This window comes from Monomorium pharaonis, chromosome 4 (assembly GCF_013373865.1).
Source record: "Monomorium pharaonis isolate MP-MQ-018 chromosome 4, ASM1337386v2, whole genome shotgun sequence".
Lineage (NCBI taxonomy): Eukaryota > Metazoa > Arthropoda > Insecta > Hymenoptera > Formicidae > Monomorium > Monomorium pharaonis.
Window position 1 is genome coordinate 13,583,857 of NC_050470.1, and position 15,296 is coordinate 13,599,152.

Here is a 15,296-nt window from a genome sequence, read left to right on the forward strand (position 1 = left end):
CTCAAATATGTAAAATGTTGAGAGACGACAATTTTGTCACCAAAATGAATAAAGGCGAAAGAGCGGCATGGCTGAGTTTCAAAGGTGTCACAGAAAATTTTTTAGAAAACCACAAAAATCAAGATTACAGAGAAAGGGTGGAGGAAATGATGGAGAACTATAGAAAACTACGTTGCTTAATGAATCTTAAGTTGCATTTCTTAGACTCTCATATCGACTACTTCCCAGAAAATCTAGATGATTATAATGAAGAACAGGGAGAAAGATTTCATCGGGACATCAAGGAGATGGAGCATCGATATCAAGGCAAGTGAGATGTGAACATAATGACTGATTTCTGCTGGACGCTCAAAAAAAATGTCTCTGTGAAAGGAAAAAACCGTAAGAAAAAACCATTGCACAAAACTTTCGAGAATAAAAGAGTTAAATATAATAGAAAAAGGAAGTGAATTTTCTACGCTATTCATTCACAGAAATTCAGACTTGTAATACGTATTGAATTTTCCCCGAGTAATGTGATTACGCAAACCTGCACGCTCCGGATTATACATTTGTGACCCAAACTGCTTTTACAAGGTGTTTTTTTTTTTTTTGAGGTTAAGAAAAAATAAGCCAATTTAGCAATTCTGAATTCGAATTCAGCGGGTCAAAATACATAAGGATTGACTAGTCTAGTTCGCCGGATCAACCACTTTTTTTGTGTGCCTTTGTAATCAACAAACTAGTCAATTTATTATTTCTCAATTCAGGAAGCACATTTAAATAGCACAACGTTGCGACCTTAGTTTAGGACCTTTTCAAGAGTAAAAAATTTTCATAGAAAATTCAAATAAGAATTTCAGGAAACATCGCAAGTTCATGAGCCTGTGCCAGTAAATTCGCTTCTTTGGTGTTTCCTTCGTTATGGGGGACTGTGACGTTGCAGTTTCGCTGCGGCGTCCCTCCGCAGTGTCCCTCCGCCGTCACAAGGCCCGAACTCGCCCTCGAGAGAGCGGCCGAGAGGTGCGGAAAGCGTATCGTGATTCTCGGCGGGCCACATTAGCGATATTTTTTGCAATTACTAATTATATTTTTTCTTGTATTTTGCGTATCGGACGCTTCGCTTATCGAAAACCGAAGAACATCGCGCAGGAATTCAACCTTGGCGAAGGAAAATCGAGGACAGGGCCGAGATATGAGAAAAGTATTGCGGCGACTTGAGACCCCGGCGAAAGTCGCAGAAAAAGCGGCAGAAAACTCGACAAGGCGTCACAGCAGAAAAACCAACAAGGCCAGCAGCGGCGAAGAACCCTCCAGCTATAACGACCCTCCCGTATCGACCCCGGAGAAACTAGATGAACCGGAAGACCGCCAGCAAGGGAGAAGGATCAGGGGCCCCGCAATCGAAGGACGCCTCGCGAAATTGGATCGCGTACGTCGTTGATAGCGGGCTGTCGCGAAGTGCGTAATATGTACCCCTTATTGGCTGACGCCACGCGCAGCCAAGTAGTGCACCCCCTGCGTGGGGACACCATCAATTTGCAATCAAAAAATGGATATAATTTGCCCACATTTGAAATGGCCACGAGAAATATTGCACGGAGTTCAATTTGCCCACGTTCGAAACGGCCACGTCCAAAATGGCCACGTTCGGAATGCCTGCGTTCAAAATGGCCATGTTCGAAACGACCACGTTCGGAACGGCCACGTTCGAAATGGCCACAAATGTTTTACTTGAGCATGCGCAGCAGTCATATCCTCATGCTTCTTGGCTACAAGCGCATGCTCTGTCTAGCACAAGCCATGCAAATAATGCATAAATATCAAATATCTACGTACGTATTTTAACAAGCATTTGGTTTTGCGTAAAAAGTCGCAAACCCATGTGGTGCAAAGAATGATTTGCACGCACACATGCACGCACAACGCACATACACACATTCAGAAGGTGCAAGAGGGGCCTTCGGCCCCCCTCTCGCACCCCGTCAAAGTCACTAATCCATGTACATTGTTTTTGAATTCTGCAAACACACGTGAACTTCACATTGTCTGCAATGTACATGAGTTAACGCGCATTTTTTGCATTGCTTGTGATAGACAGAGCATGCGCTTGTGGCCAAGAAGCATGAGGGTATGACCGCTGCGCATGCTCAAATAAAACATACGTGGTCATTTTGAACGTGGCCGTTCCGAACGTGGCCGTTCCGAACGTGGCCGTTCCGAACGTGGCCGTTTCGAACATTACAGTTTCAAACGTGGGCAAATTGAACTCCGTGCAATATTTCCCGTGGCTATTTCGGATGTGGCTGTTTCGGACGTGGCCGTTTCGAACGTGGTCAAATTTACGCGTGGCCATTTCGAACGTAGCCATTTCGGACGCTCCCGCAATCGAACACCTCGCGTCTCGATCGCTCTCTTCTGCACCAGCCGTTGTAACTAATGTTTCGGTAACCCGGCCGTCCTCTGAGATCTGTCGTGGCGAGAGAAGGACGAGCATCCCGTGTCGAGCGAGGACCTTCGCAAAAATCCGGAGGGATCTGGAAGTCAGGTTGCCCGTGACATGTTTGTGAGATTGTAAAGCCACTCGCGAGTCGGCGAACCGCGTCCGCGTTCTGGAGTCGAGCTCTTTGATGTAGTGCAGTACGCGTGGACGTATTAATTAGTGTTCAAACGAGCGATCGACTCCTAAGCGTGACGGGCCGTCGAGGGCTCGCGAAGGCTAGATTTCGCGTATCGAAGCGTCGCGTGCGTGGAACGCACCCTCTGAAGATCGTAGCCTCTGGCGATAGCGGAAAGAGCACCCGTTCGCAAGAGAAGGCCGTTTTGCTCCGCGTTGCGGTTTCGCATGGCGGAATGTGAAATAGCGTGACAGGACAAATTAGGCGGTTAAAAAATTTTTTTTAACGCCATACATTTCGTCAAATTTGTATTAGACAAAAAGTGTTATAATGGATGCGTTCGGGGAGCTCACTATTAGCGCTACGCAGCACTACCGCTGTTCGCGGAGACGCTGGATAGCGCTATCAAGCGCTGTCGTGACGTCATTACTGGTAGCGTTATACGTCATAACTGCTCGCTACCAACGCACTTCCTTTCGAGGTAATTCATGGGTAGCGTTAGCGTTGATAGCGTTGCGAACTTCACGAACAGTCTGATAGTAACGTAGCGTTCTCCCATGTTCTCCCACGTTTGCCATATGACAAGAGAAAAGGGATCAAATAAAAAAGTTTCTGTGAAATATTTCATTAATATATTTCTATCAAATTAAGTGATCAAGACTGGATCTTTGAATTTAATATTATTTTTCATCAAAATATGTATATATAATAATATACTATTTTGATTCATTAGACTGCATGTCCTGTTTGTCTTAAAATGCAATCCTTTTCTGTACCAATTGCAAATATGTAAACGACTTAAGTATCATTATTATTAATTAAATTGATTATTAATGTAATCATTTTAGTTTAAATAATTAATGCAATTCAGGAGCGACATATACGACATAATAGTGCAAAAGAACATAAATTTACATAAAAAAATAATATTAGGCATAAAGCTTCAAACATAGTATTATGTAAAAAAAATATAAATTAATTAATTTGATTTTGAATTGATATAAAAAAATGGAACAAAATAAAAATTTATAGGAAATTGTTTAAATTATTTTATTTTATTACATATAAAATAATTTTAATTAAAGAGTAATATATAAGACTTGTTAATTATTATTTAATTTATTTAAAAATTAAAAAATTTATTTAATAAAATCGTAAATAACTTTAATAATTTTTATTTGGTGAACTTTAATAATTTCAATTTCCATTGAAAAATTTAATTGTTTCATTATTTCATTTTATTATTATTAAAATATTTAATATAAAATAAATATAAATAAATAAGTATTATATATATATATATTTAGAGAAAAATTATAATAAATATAAATAACATAGTTAACATAAATAATTATTAATATATATATAAACATTTTGTTAATATTGCTAACAGTGGTTAATCAACTGCGCAACTGCGTTTGCTACGCTATAGCTGTTCGTGGAACTCGTTATCATTATCGCGCTATTGACTCCACGAACAGTTCAGATAGCATTAGCGTTTGTAGCGTTAATAGTGTCTCCCCGAACGTACCCAATGTATTTGTACACTTTTGCAGTCTGATTTGAACAGTCTTCCGTAAAAATTTGTTGCACTTGAAAAGGACCTAAACTAAGATCGAAACGTAGTGCTACTTAAATGTGCTTCCTGAATTGAGGAATGATAAATTAGCCAGTTCGTTGACTATCAAAAAAGTTTTAATTATTTTTAATCTTGACTGGTGACTATAAGGACTCTACTATTCAATATTTTGGAAAACACTTATCATGGTTTTGCACACACTCTCAATCTAGTTGTGATGCAAATTATCAATGGTAACAAAGAAATTAAAACTTTATGTAAAAAGGTAAAAGCATTGGTCATCTTTTTTAAACAATCCGTAGCTGCTGCTGATAAATTTAGGAAGTTTGAAGATTTGAAATTGGTACAAAGCGTCGCAACTAGATGGAACTCGACGTGTATGCTAGAGGATTTTATAACATTATCAGAACAAATAGGTTTGATTTTATTAAAATATCCCAAAGCTCTATATATGTTATCTGCATCCAATTTACAATTAGCGAGAACGATCGTTTTAATACCATTTAAAATTACGACAAAAGATATATGCGGTAAAACATATGTAACTGCGACTAAAGTTATCCCTCTAATTAACTGCTTAAATAATAATATAAAAACTCTGGACTCAAAATTAATACCAAATGTCTCTATAAGTTTAAAAAAGCCTTGTAAATAATTTAATTAAACACTTTAATCAAATTGAATTTGTCACCTCATTAACAATCGCGATAATTCTTGATCCGCGTTCTAAACGGCTGCACTTCAATAATATATTAGCCTGTTCTCAAGCACTTCCATAAGATTTTCACAATAAAACCGCAGATAATCATATAAAATGTAAAAAATTTGGAAAATAAATCAAATTAAATAATAATGCGTCATTTATTAATTTATGGTTCCATCACAATAAGTTGGTTAAAACAGATCAGAAAACTGAAAATAAAAAAGATAAAATACCAACTTATTTACAACATTATTTAAAGCATGTAACAGTAAATTTTAACAAAAATCCATTGACATGTTGAGATAAATTATATAAAAACATGTTCCCAATATTACACTCAACAGCAAACAAATTTTTATCAACCGTAGCTACATCTGTTTCTGCGGAGACTTTTTTCAAAAGCTGAGAATATAAGCGTACATAATAGAAACCGCCTCTATTCTACACATTTAAAAGAGAAAAAAAAGAGAAAAAATGGCGTCGCAGCTAGTGAAAAGTGAAATGTCGGCTCTGTTAATGATTAAGAAAAGAAAGGTGGAAAAGACAGGAAGAGAAAGGAAGTAAAAAGACAGAAGATGAGAAGCAAAAAAGTAAATGAAAGAAAAGAAAAAGTCAACAAAGTGTTAACATAAAAAGAAAAGTGAAGCGAATTGCAAAAAAACATAGTAAGAAAAAAAGAAGACGTGAAAAAAACTGGGAGAAAATGGTGGTCGTAGAGGATGTCGAGATACGAGGAAAGCCTGGAGAAAGAAGTAAAATCTGGAAGATGGCGGCAGATAGCGGTGAGATATAAAGAAAGGCGATCAATGTATTGATGTATCGATGATAGATCGTGGAGAGAGGGTGCCAGGAGACATATACAGGAGGCTGGAGAAAGTGGCGAAAACGGAGAGTTGGCTACAGATGGCGTTGAGCAGGAGAGAATAGAGAATGGTTGACATATCAATGCATCAATCTCAGATGGAGGAGGAAAAAGGGAGCTAGGAAGTACGTGTGGAAGACAGAAAGTAGGACCAAATGCTGAAAATAAGCAGATAGCAATAGAGAAAGAAAGACAAAAGGCGAGAGTTGCAGATCGATAAACAGAAGGAACGAAGAGAAGAGTAAAGCACATGGTAGAAAGATTAAGGCTCAAAAGGACAGGCAGGAGATCGGACAGGTGTAAAAGAAACGATAGAGAGTTGTAGAAAAAGTGAAAAAATAAAAAAGTAGCAAGAGGAAATAAAGGAATTAAAAAATGAGGTAAAAAAGATAAGGAAATGCTTGAAAGAGGTGGTGGTAATCTTAAAAGAAATGTGTGTAGAAGAGAGAAAGACGGAGGAAAGATGACAGAGAAGAACAAAAGACGAGAAGAGGTAAATTGGGAGGTGCAGAGAAAAAAAAAGAAAAAGGTGCAAAAGAGAGAGAGGAAAGGAATAGAAGAGAAAGAAACAAAAAATAAGAGTGAGAAAAGGGAAAACGGAAGAACAAGAGAAAGATAGAAAAGGGAAAAAAAGGAAGTGGAGAAAACACGGAAAGAAATACTGAAGCCGGGGAAGAAACAGGGAGGTTGATAAAAGAAGAAAAAATCTAGAGAAGTTGGCAAGAGGCAAAAAGAGATAAAGGAAGAAGGAAAGGATCAGGCTTCGGAGAAAAAAACAAGAAGTGTAATCGATGGAAGAGAAGAAAAAAAGAAAGATCGAAGGAGGAAAAAGAGAGATGAGAAGAAAGAAGGAACGAACCAAAGGTAGAATAAAGATGGGACAGAGGAGGAAGCGGAAAGTAAGAGATAAATAGAAAAAAAGAAAGAGAGAAATAAAGATGTGGTGGAAAAAGATAATAGACAAGGAGACAGACAAGAGAAGGGAAGAGTAAAAGAAAGACTGTATGTTACGTATTATATTGTATTATATAATATTATAGGCACTGTAATTACTTATGTAATAATTTATTAATAAAAATTATAATTTTAACAAGTATGCAATATTATTATAGGGTAAGCCACATTTGCATTTGTGTAAATACATTTAATATCAAAACACAGACAATATACGACATTTTGGAAATATTCTTAATAGATTGTAAATATTCTTAATTATCACTATTTTTTTAATATCATACAAATATTTTAGATATTTTTGAAGGTGAAAATCAAAATCTTTATTAACATGTTATTAGATATCGCATAACATGACATATTAACCCATTTCTTTCCAAGCGGACATTTTAGTATCGATTGACTTTTTGCCTAGAAAAAGTTTTCCAGCTCAAAGTGTAACAAAACTATCATTCTCAGAGAAAAAAACCTTGATCTTTCAGAATCCGTGGTCGTTTTTTCAAAATTTTCAATGGAAAATTAAATATAACAACCTAAACAGTGACAAAAATTTTGGAAAGTACATTACCTTATTGCTACTATAAAATTTTATTGCTACTCATCGCTTAAAATTCTGTTTAACTTAAAGGGCTACGTACACCCAGAGACGTAAAAAATAGGCCTCCTTCTCGATTTTTTTTCGAAACCTAATATATGTAATTAATCCTAGTTTTCTTTACTTTATAATACATTCTTAGAACATGTTTCAGAATAAATTTGAACTAAAAATATTTAAAAATGGCGGAGATATTGTCTTCGTCGCAAGACCTTGTTGAAAAAAGGTGCTCCGCGGTGCCAATTGCAGCTCATACAGGACTTATCTGAAACAGACCAGCCTAGAATTTTCTTAAACTAAATGATATTATCTAGTCGTTATCGTGGCCAATTTTTAAAATATCAATTTTTGGCAAAATGACGGCCGTTTAAAGAAAAAAGCGATTTTTTAGGATAAAAAATCGGTCGTTTTAACTTTAAAAAAAAGTAAAAGCTCTAAAAAAACCACCACGATAAAGACTGCCTTTTTTGTGTAGATTAAGACCTCCAAATTTCAAGTAAATCAGTTCAGCCCTTTTCCAAGGTATTTTTGGCACGCGTTTTGAAAACATGGTTTCGAGAAAAACGCGTTTAAAGTTTGACATTCGGTTAAAACGTAGATAACTTTTTTTCAAACTTACTTGGAGTCATCCACTCCAAGGATGCCACGCCATAGTGAACCCTCCCCAGATGTAGCGGCATCAAAGGCTTCGATTCTAGCTTGCCGGCATAATATTGTTGCGTAAGCTATCTGCTGCGAAGGATTAGAAGCCGCCCATCGCGCCCCAGCATCGTCAAACGCACTTGGATTTTTCTCGCTATATCTCCGACAATTTTCAAGGAATCACTTTGAAACTTGCAGGGAATATTCTCAAGACCTTATACTTTACGAATATGCAAAAAACAAAAAATCCATTTTTTCAAAATTTTTGTATGTAGCTCCTTAAAAAGGGGTATATAATATTATCTTGAGATCAGTGATGATAACGTGATGTATTCAAATATTTTATATAAAATTTTCCAAGATGGCGGAAAAAGGCTCCCAAAAATGATAAATTTACGAAAATAATGAATATCACGTGCAAGTACTTGTTTCCTATGTTTTGGGGGTCGCTGAATAAGAAATAAAATTTATTTTTGATTTCTCAAAATAGTAAATAAAATAAGACATTTTTGAGGATTTTGCGTATCAAAAACATTGAAAACTAGTACCTGTATGTAAAACCAATTATTTTCAAAACTTTTTCAATTTAAACAAATAAAAGTTTAGGTGATTGGTTGTAGTAATAAAATAATGTACATCCCAAAATTTGTTTAAATGTTTATTTTGAAAAAAGGACCACGGATTCTAAAAGACCAAGGTTTTTCTCCGAGAATGATAGTTTTGTTACATTTTAAGCTAGAAAACAACTTTTTCTAAGCAAAAAGTAAATATATACTAAAATGTCCACTTGGGAAAAAATGGGTTAATATGTCATGTCCCCATATTTAATTTCCCGTTGAAAATTAAGAAAAACGATCACGGATTCTGAAAAATCAAGGTTTTTTGCTTTGTGAATGATAATTTCGTTACATTTCGAGCTGAAAAACTACTTTTTCTAGGCAAAAAGTTAATCGATAGTAAAATGTCCGCTTGGAAAGGAATATATCGTGATCAACTATAATCGTCAGTGCCAAACACTTGTTCTTATGTGTTCGTATACAGACACATATCCGTGTACGGATACGATACGGATATGTGTAAATCGACCTTTATTGTCATTACAGATACGTTAGATATATATCTTATATAGATACATTTCATATTCATAATGAAAGAAGCAACATGTTGGTACTTTCGATATATCGATATTAACGTTGCCTCTCTAATTATCTAGGATTCTAGAATAGTTTAATGTTTAAAATAAAAAAAACAAAAGGTATATAACATACACGCGCGCGCGCGCGCGCGCGCACGCACGCACAGAGAGAGTTTATAACCGCATAATTTAAAAAAATCAAGTAAAACAAATTCTTTTCACTATTCTAAGGTATTGCTACATCAATAAAATCTGATTTTTGAGCGCATAGCAATACATAATTAAAAGGTAAAGCCACTCTAGCTCTTCATAATAAAGAATAATTTTGAAAATTTTTTTAAGAAGTTCAATAAGAACAGTAAAAAATATAATTAGAAACTTTATTATGTATAGTTTAAAGAATACAAAAATTTCTTTTAATTTAAAATGATGCCAAAACTCAGGACCGCAAAGCAGCAGTTGCGCAAAATGTTCCGCAACCGGAAATGTTTTTCCCAGTTTTAAACCTAGAACAAAAAACCAAAGACTTGTTTAAAATGTGTAAAGGGGCTGTAGAACCTCATACAAAAATTAAAAAATACCGTTTAAAAAAAAGGTGCATATTTGAACAAAAAGTTTCATTTTCAAACAAAAAATTACATGAAATATTGTTTATAACAAAAAAAGTTTATAAGTAATCGCAAAATCCATACGAAGTTCTACAGCCCCTTATACTTTAATTAACTTATATTTTTTTAAAAATCTGTTTTTTGTTTTAGGTTAAAAACTAGGAAAAAACCTTCGCGGAACGCGAAAACTGGTTTGTAGTCCGGACCTTTGGCGCCATTTTGAATGAAAAGATTTTTTATACTCTTTAAACTTTAAAGACTACAAAAAATCTTAAACTATACATAATAAAGTTTTCTAACCATATTTTCTCTTGTTCTTATTGTACTTCTTAAAATTCTCAAAATTAGCTTTTATTTTGAAGAGTTGGAGTGAATTTACCCTTAATATTTTTTACAGTATGTCTTTTTGCATATTTTACCTAATGTAACAAAAATCATGTTTTTATTATAATAAGAATTTTATTATAAAAAGAATTTTGCAAGTTTAATCGCAGTTAATCAATACATTCAAATTTAAAAAGTTTTTATTATAGAAAGTTTTAAAGCTAATTACACTGTCTGACAAAATTTGACTTTTTTTGTAACACGAATGGTAATAGTCATTTCCAACGTATTTTTGGCTGCTAAACACGAATCCATTGTCAAAAGTTGGCTATCATGTCACAATTTTGAGAAAAATGGCGTTAAAAAGGAGGTAATGATGATTTTGAGGATTTTCACATCATTTTTCTCAAAATTGTAACGCAATAGCCAACTTTTGACAACGGATTCGTGTTCAGCAGGCAAAAATACATTGAAAATGACTATTCGCATTCGTGTTACAACAAAAAATTAATTTTGTCGGACAATGATCCATCCGTAATCTAAAGCGTTCCGTTTCATGCATAATGCGCATCTTCGTCGTTTGTCTGACGTTAAACAAAGATGAACGATGCATTATGCACATTAGGCGTGAAACGGAACGCAGCCTAAAAGCACAAAAGTTTAGATATCTCGGCAATGAAAAATCATATCAAAACGAACCAAAGTGCATTCTAAAGTTAAAAGTTGATATTTTTGAAGGATATTAACAAAATGTATTAAAAGAATTTAGTGCCGGTATTATGACTATCTCCAAAGTAATGGATCGGGGCCAATGCGACCTGCAAAAATCATCGGAATAAACTCTCTCCTCCAATTTGGCGTTTTTTGCATTTTTCAACATACAAGAAGTTTTTTTTTGTTTTAAGATTTCTGTAGTAAATTCTCATCTTACGCGATAAAGCATGACTGCAGCTGTTGATTACCACAAAAAAATAAAAATACAGATAAAGAATTTTTTGTTTTGTATTTTTCTACATTTCAACTACTACATTCTTGAAAAAATTGTTTTGCAACATGTTTATTTTTTGTATTTGTTAGATAAGTCTGTTTAATTTCTTAATGTTTTTATTAATCTCTTCTATTTTGTTAATTGTACTGGAATTTAAAAGTTCGAATAAAGATTAAGTTTTGTACCACAAATAAGCTAATTCTCATTTTACGTAAAAAAATTCCTAAAATAACAAAATATTAGATAGTAAACTTAATTCTTGCCGTTTTTTCATCCTCAAAATTAATTTGTTTTTAAAGAAAGATAAATAAATACCTTAATCAAAGTAACTTTCTCCATTTTATCACTTTTTCCCATTTCTCCGACAATAAGGCAATCCTACGACGGTAGAACCCGTTGTCTTTCGAGATGATCTATTCATCTATCCATTTTTGGAGTTCTTCGTAATTAGAGAAGTGTGTCCGTAAATGTGTGTTGCATCGACCAAAAGAGATGGTAATCTGACAAGTCTGGAGAGTACGCTGGATGCGGGAGAATTTCCCATTCGATCTCTAGAAGTGTCTGCTTCGTGCTTTTCGCAATATGCTGTCGAGCGTTATTATACAAAAAAATGACTTTACGTCGATTGTTGGCTATGGATGTTTTTTTGCATCAACTCATTTCCCTTTCTTAAAAATTTTCCTATGGCATGCAAGCGTTTTGAGACGGCCATTGAAGTAACATCTAATGCTTTCAATAACTTTAAAAGCGTTTAGGCTGCATTCTCATCGAGCAATTCTTGCAGTTCAACATCTTCAAATTTTTTTGGTTGTCCGGGACGTCTTTGTATCTCACGTCAAAATCACCATTTCAAAAGCATTCAAACTCTACATGTTCTTTCTGATGGAATTTCATTATCATACACTTCGAATAATAAGCGATGTGCTTCAGCTGCGGTTTTCTTGAGGTCGAAGTAATGAAAAAGCACATGTCGGATAAACAGCTTATCGCGGTTTATTTTCAATCAATTAGAAAATCTTTTTGGCTTCGAGAAATCTAATCTATAAACACTAAATCACTTTCAGCAATGTATAGACTACAAAAGACATGCGATTTTACCGTCAAAACTCATCAGTGTTAGAGCCAGCACTCTTTAGTAGCGAGCGGCAGAAATTAAGTTTACTACCTAATAATTTAAAAAGTTAGAGTTAAATAATCAAAATAATAAAAAACAATGGGGAGTCGGGTTTAACTCGACCAAAGGTCGGATTTACCCCGGCGGTCGGATTTACCCCAAGTTTTGAAGAAATCAGCATTTTTATTATATCTCAAAAAACTAATAGGTATTATACCACCAATTATTTCGTAAAAAGTTGCGCCGGGCAATAAGCTATCCAATGGTACTTTATTTATTGCGAAATTCATTTTATTTTGAACAAGATATGATCTAAAAATCTTAGGAAAGTCGGGTTAGCCCTATATATTGTAGTATCTTTATATTAAACAAATTGTTGTGAGCGTTTGCTCGTTTTGGGAATTCTTTCCCGTCGGTAGTTGGGATCGTTCTGCCTGAAGGGTTGGGACCCAGAGGGTGAAGGTTCGGCTCGGTGTATAAAAGAAAAGAAGACGCTTCTTACGTGCTTGTTCGTTGTCTTTATTTCTGTTTCTTGCGCTTACAATCAGCTGTGATGGTGTTAGGTATCACTCGCGATAAGGTGTATAGTACGCGACGCGGCTCGGACGTTGTTATGTTTCTCTCCGCTCGGTCACGGCGTGGTCGCGTTTATATATTATGATATGTGGCACAATTTCGGGGGCCAGTGACCGGGCGTCGATAGCTTCCGCGAGGCTAAGCGTTTCGACATCGGAACGCGGTAGCCTTGCGGTTTGATTTTGCAGCGTAGGGCCTATTTCTAGGGCGATACGAACTGCTTCCGAGTGCGCTGTTGTAATCTCACGGAAGTTAATTGGGGCTTCCGTGAGCGCGGCGGATTCTTGTGCGTCTTTCGAAAGAGGTGCTTCTTGCAACGTCTTTCGAAAGATGCGTGTCGCAATTTTAATAGATATAGTTGTAATCGGCTTACAACAAAATATTGTCATTAAGTGACAGTTTTACGTACATTTTTAACTTTTTTGTTCTTGATATTAAATCTAAACCCTTGCAGGTTTTATTTTTGTGGACACTTTAATTTTGTAGAAAAATTTTTTAATTTTAAAATCTACAATCAACTAAATAATTAATTTATTTGTAAAATATTAATAAAACGGATGACTTTAAAAACCTCTTATGACATTTAAATAAGAATAGCTTTAATTTAAAATTATTATAAGAGAAACCTAACGAAAAGCCTAAAAAGTATTTTGTATAATTGTGATGATAATCCTTTTAACAAAGCCTATATTTATCATTATCGTTTTTTAAGAGCTTATGTAAACGAGCTTATATAAACATAATATTACTTTCTTTTGTGTACAGCTCTGACGTAAATAAAATGTTCAATTTTGTAAAAAAAATCCAGTCAGCATATTTATATCTTTACCTTTTTCAATTAAAATATTACATCGCCCATGTTACATCTCACAAGAAATATTTTCAATTTATGTTTATATTTACCAATTGTATGTATATTTTATAAATCAAATTATAAGACTTGTATGCATATTTAATACAATTTTTTTATTTAATCCTTGTGTCCACAATCAAATTTACTTACGTTATTCCATAACCAAAGTATCCGGATACCTGGATAATGTTGAAATTTCACCCGTAAATGCTTTGGAGCATGGAAAGTTTGCTCTGTCGTTGATATTTGACTGTTGTGATGTATAAAAAAAGGATAGAAATCTTTTTCAGGCATATAACCCACTCTGACTCACACAAAAGGAGTTTTGAATAAAATTAGTCAGCTGACCGCGCGGCCGTACTGCGGTCATTTGAAATTTAAAATGAGACAAAAAAAGGAAGTTTGCGTATATACACTGTAGGTTCAAATAAACGAGACGAGCAATATTAGCTCAGTATATATCGGACTTTTTACAGGTAAACACGCATTTGTTTAAAGCGACTCGAGATTTCTCGCAACTATCAACTTATGCGCATTGCACGTGCAAAGTGCATTATATTTTTGAGTGTTTTCGTAAACTGAATAACTTACTGTCCCATTTGTTGTGAAACTAAGCAAAGAAGAAATGAAAAATTATCAAGAGCTGAGTTTGATAAGTAAAATAACAATTAAATTTTTATACAATATTTTCTATCTATAAAAACACGTGGCAAGATCTAATTAGCATACTTTGCATATTTGTTTTATAGATTAAGTACTGAAGAACAAGATCTGTATTTAAAACAACTATTAGACGACTCAGATGCAGAAAGTTACATGTAGTCGGATAGTGATATCGAAGAGTAGTACCTCAGTAAGAGCACGCCTCGAAACAAGCAGCTACTGATAGTAGTGCCAGATGACGCCAAGAAGAAACGAAAAATCAATCATTACTGTAATATTGTAAATACAAAGCTGGAATCAACGCAATGGTTCAAATGACTGGAAGGTACACAAGCCTATGGCGTACTCTGAGATGGCCGCTCATTCTTTTCTATAACATCACAGACGATGTAATTCTTGCAGCTTATATTATTTATTATAAAAATAATAAAATGTTAAAGAAAAAACAAATAAATGTAGAATATTCACAAGACAATTAAGTTATGAGCTTGTTCTTCCAATAATTAAAGATTAATCGCAAAATTAACAAATAATGAGACATTATAATGTAAAACAGACAATAGAGATTATCCTCAGTAAGCTAATAAATCTCGTTGAACATTCTTCTGGATCTGAACAAAGAAGGAATAATAAGAGCAGAAAAATATATGGGTTATGTCATCTATGCTACAAACTATAAAAAATGCTGAAAAACATGAAAATCTTGTTAAAAACCAGTGTGTGAAAAACATGCTATTACTATTACAAAATCTGTAGAATGTAATAAATAAATAGTTATTACTGTGTTTATTTATAAAAGTTTGTTTTTATTTATTTCACAAGCCTTGTCATTAATTGACTTGATTACTGCAGATAAATAATACATTTGTATTAATACCGGGTACCCTGATTGTGGCTCAGGTGTATGTAAACTTTAATGCAATATATTTAATTCCAGCTCTTAAAAAATTAAAGTAAAAGCATATTTCAATAGTAAAATGATCAAATCGCAACGATCGCGATTAAAAAAATTTTGACAAAAACAAAAATTTTCAAAAAAACTACTCAAGTAGATAGTTATACTAACAAGGGAACCTCGCAAACTCGAAAATTCAGATTTTAAT

At 34.4% G+C, this 15,296-nt stretch overlaps 2 protein-coding genes and 1 long non-coding RNA gene across 7 annotated transcripts in view; 1 reads left to right on the forward strand and 2 right to left on the reverse strand.

The window, feature by feature from the left end:
• The window catches only part of LOC118645412, a 392,632-nt gene that overhangs the window by 145,044 nt on the left and 232,292 nt on the right, over window positions 1–15,296 (reverse strand). The gene's annotated exons all lie outside the window — the stretch shown is intronic.
• The window catches only part of LOC105831394 (protein MON2 homolog), an 82,358-nt gene that overhangs the window by 58,480 nt on the left and 8,582 nt on the right, over window positions 1–15,296 (reverse strand). For 2 of the 5 annotated variants that reach the window (XM_036286354.1, XM_036286353.1), the window contains exon 2: window positions 7,910–8,152. The exons of the other annotated variants lie outside the window; for them this stretch is intronic. The gene's annotated coding sequence lies outside the window, so the exon portion shown is untranslated. The remainder of the gene's footprint in view (window positions 1–7,909; window positions 8,153–15,296) is intronic. 5 annotated transcript variants of the gene reach the window in all.
• LOC114254758 lies at window positions 13,528–15,194 on the forward strand. Its single transcript, XR_004963107.1, has 2 exons — window positions 13,528–14,186; window positions 14,280–15,194. It is a non-coding gene; the product is annotated as an uncharacterized LOC114254758 (long non-coding RNA).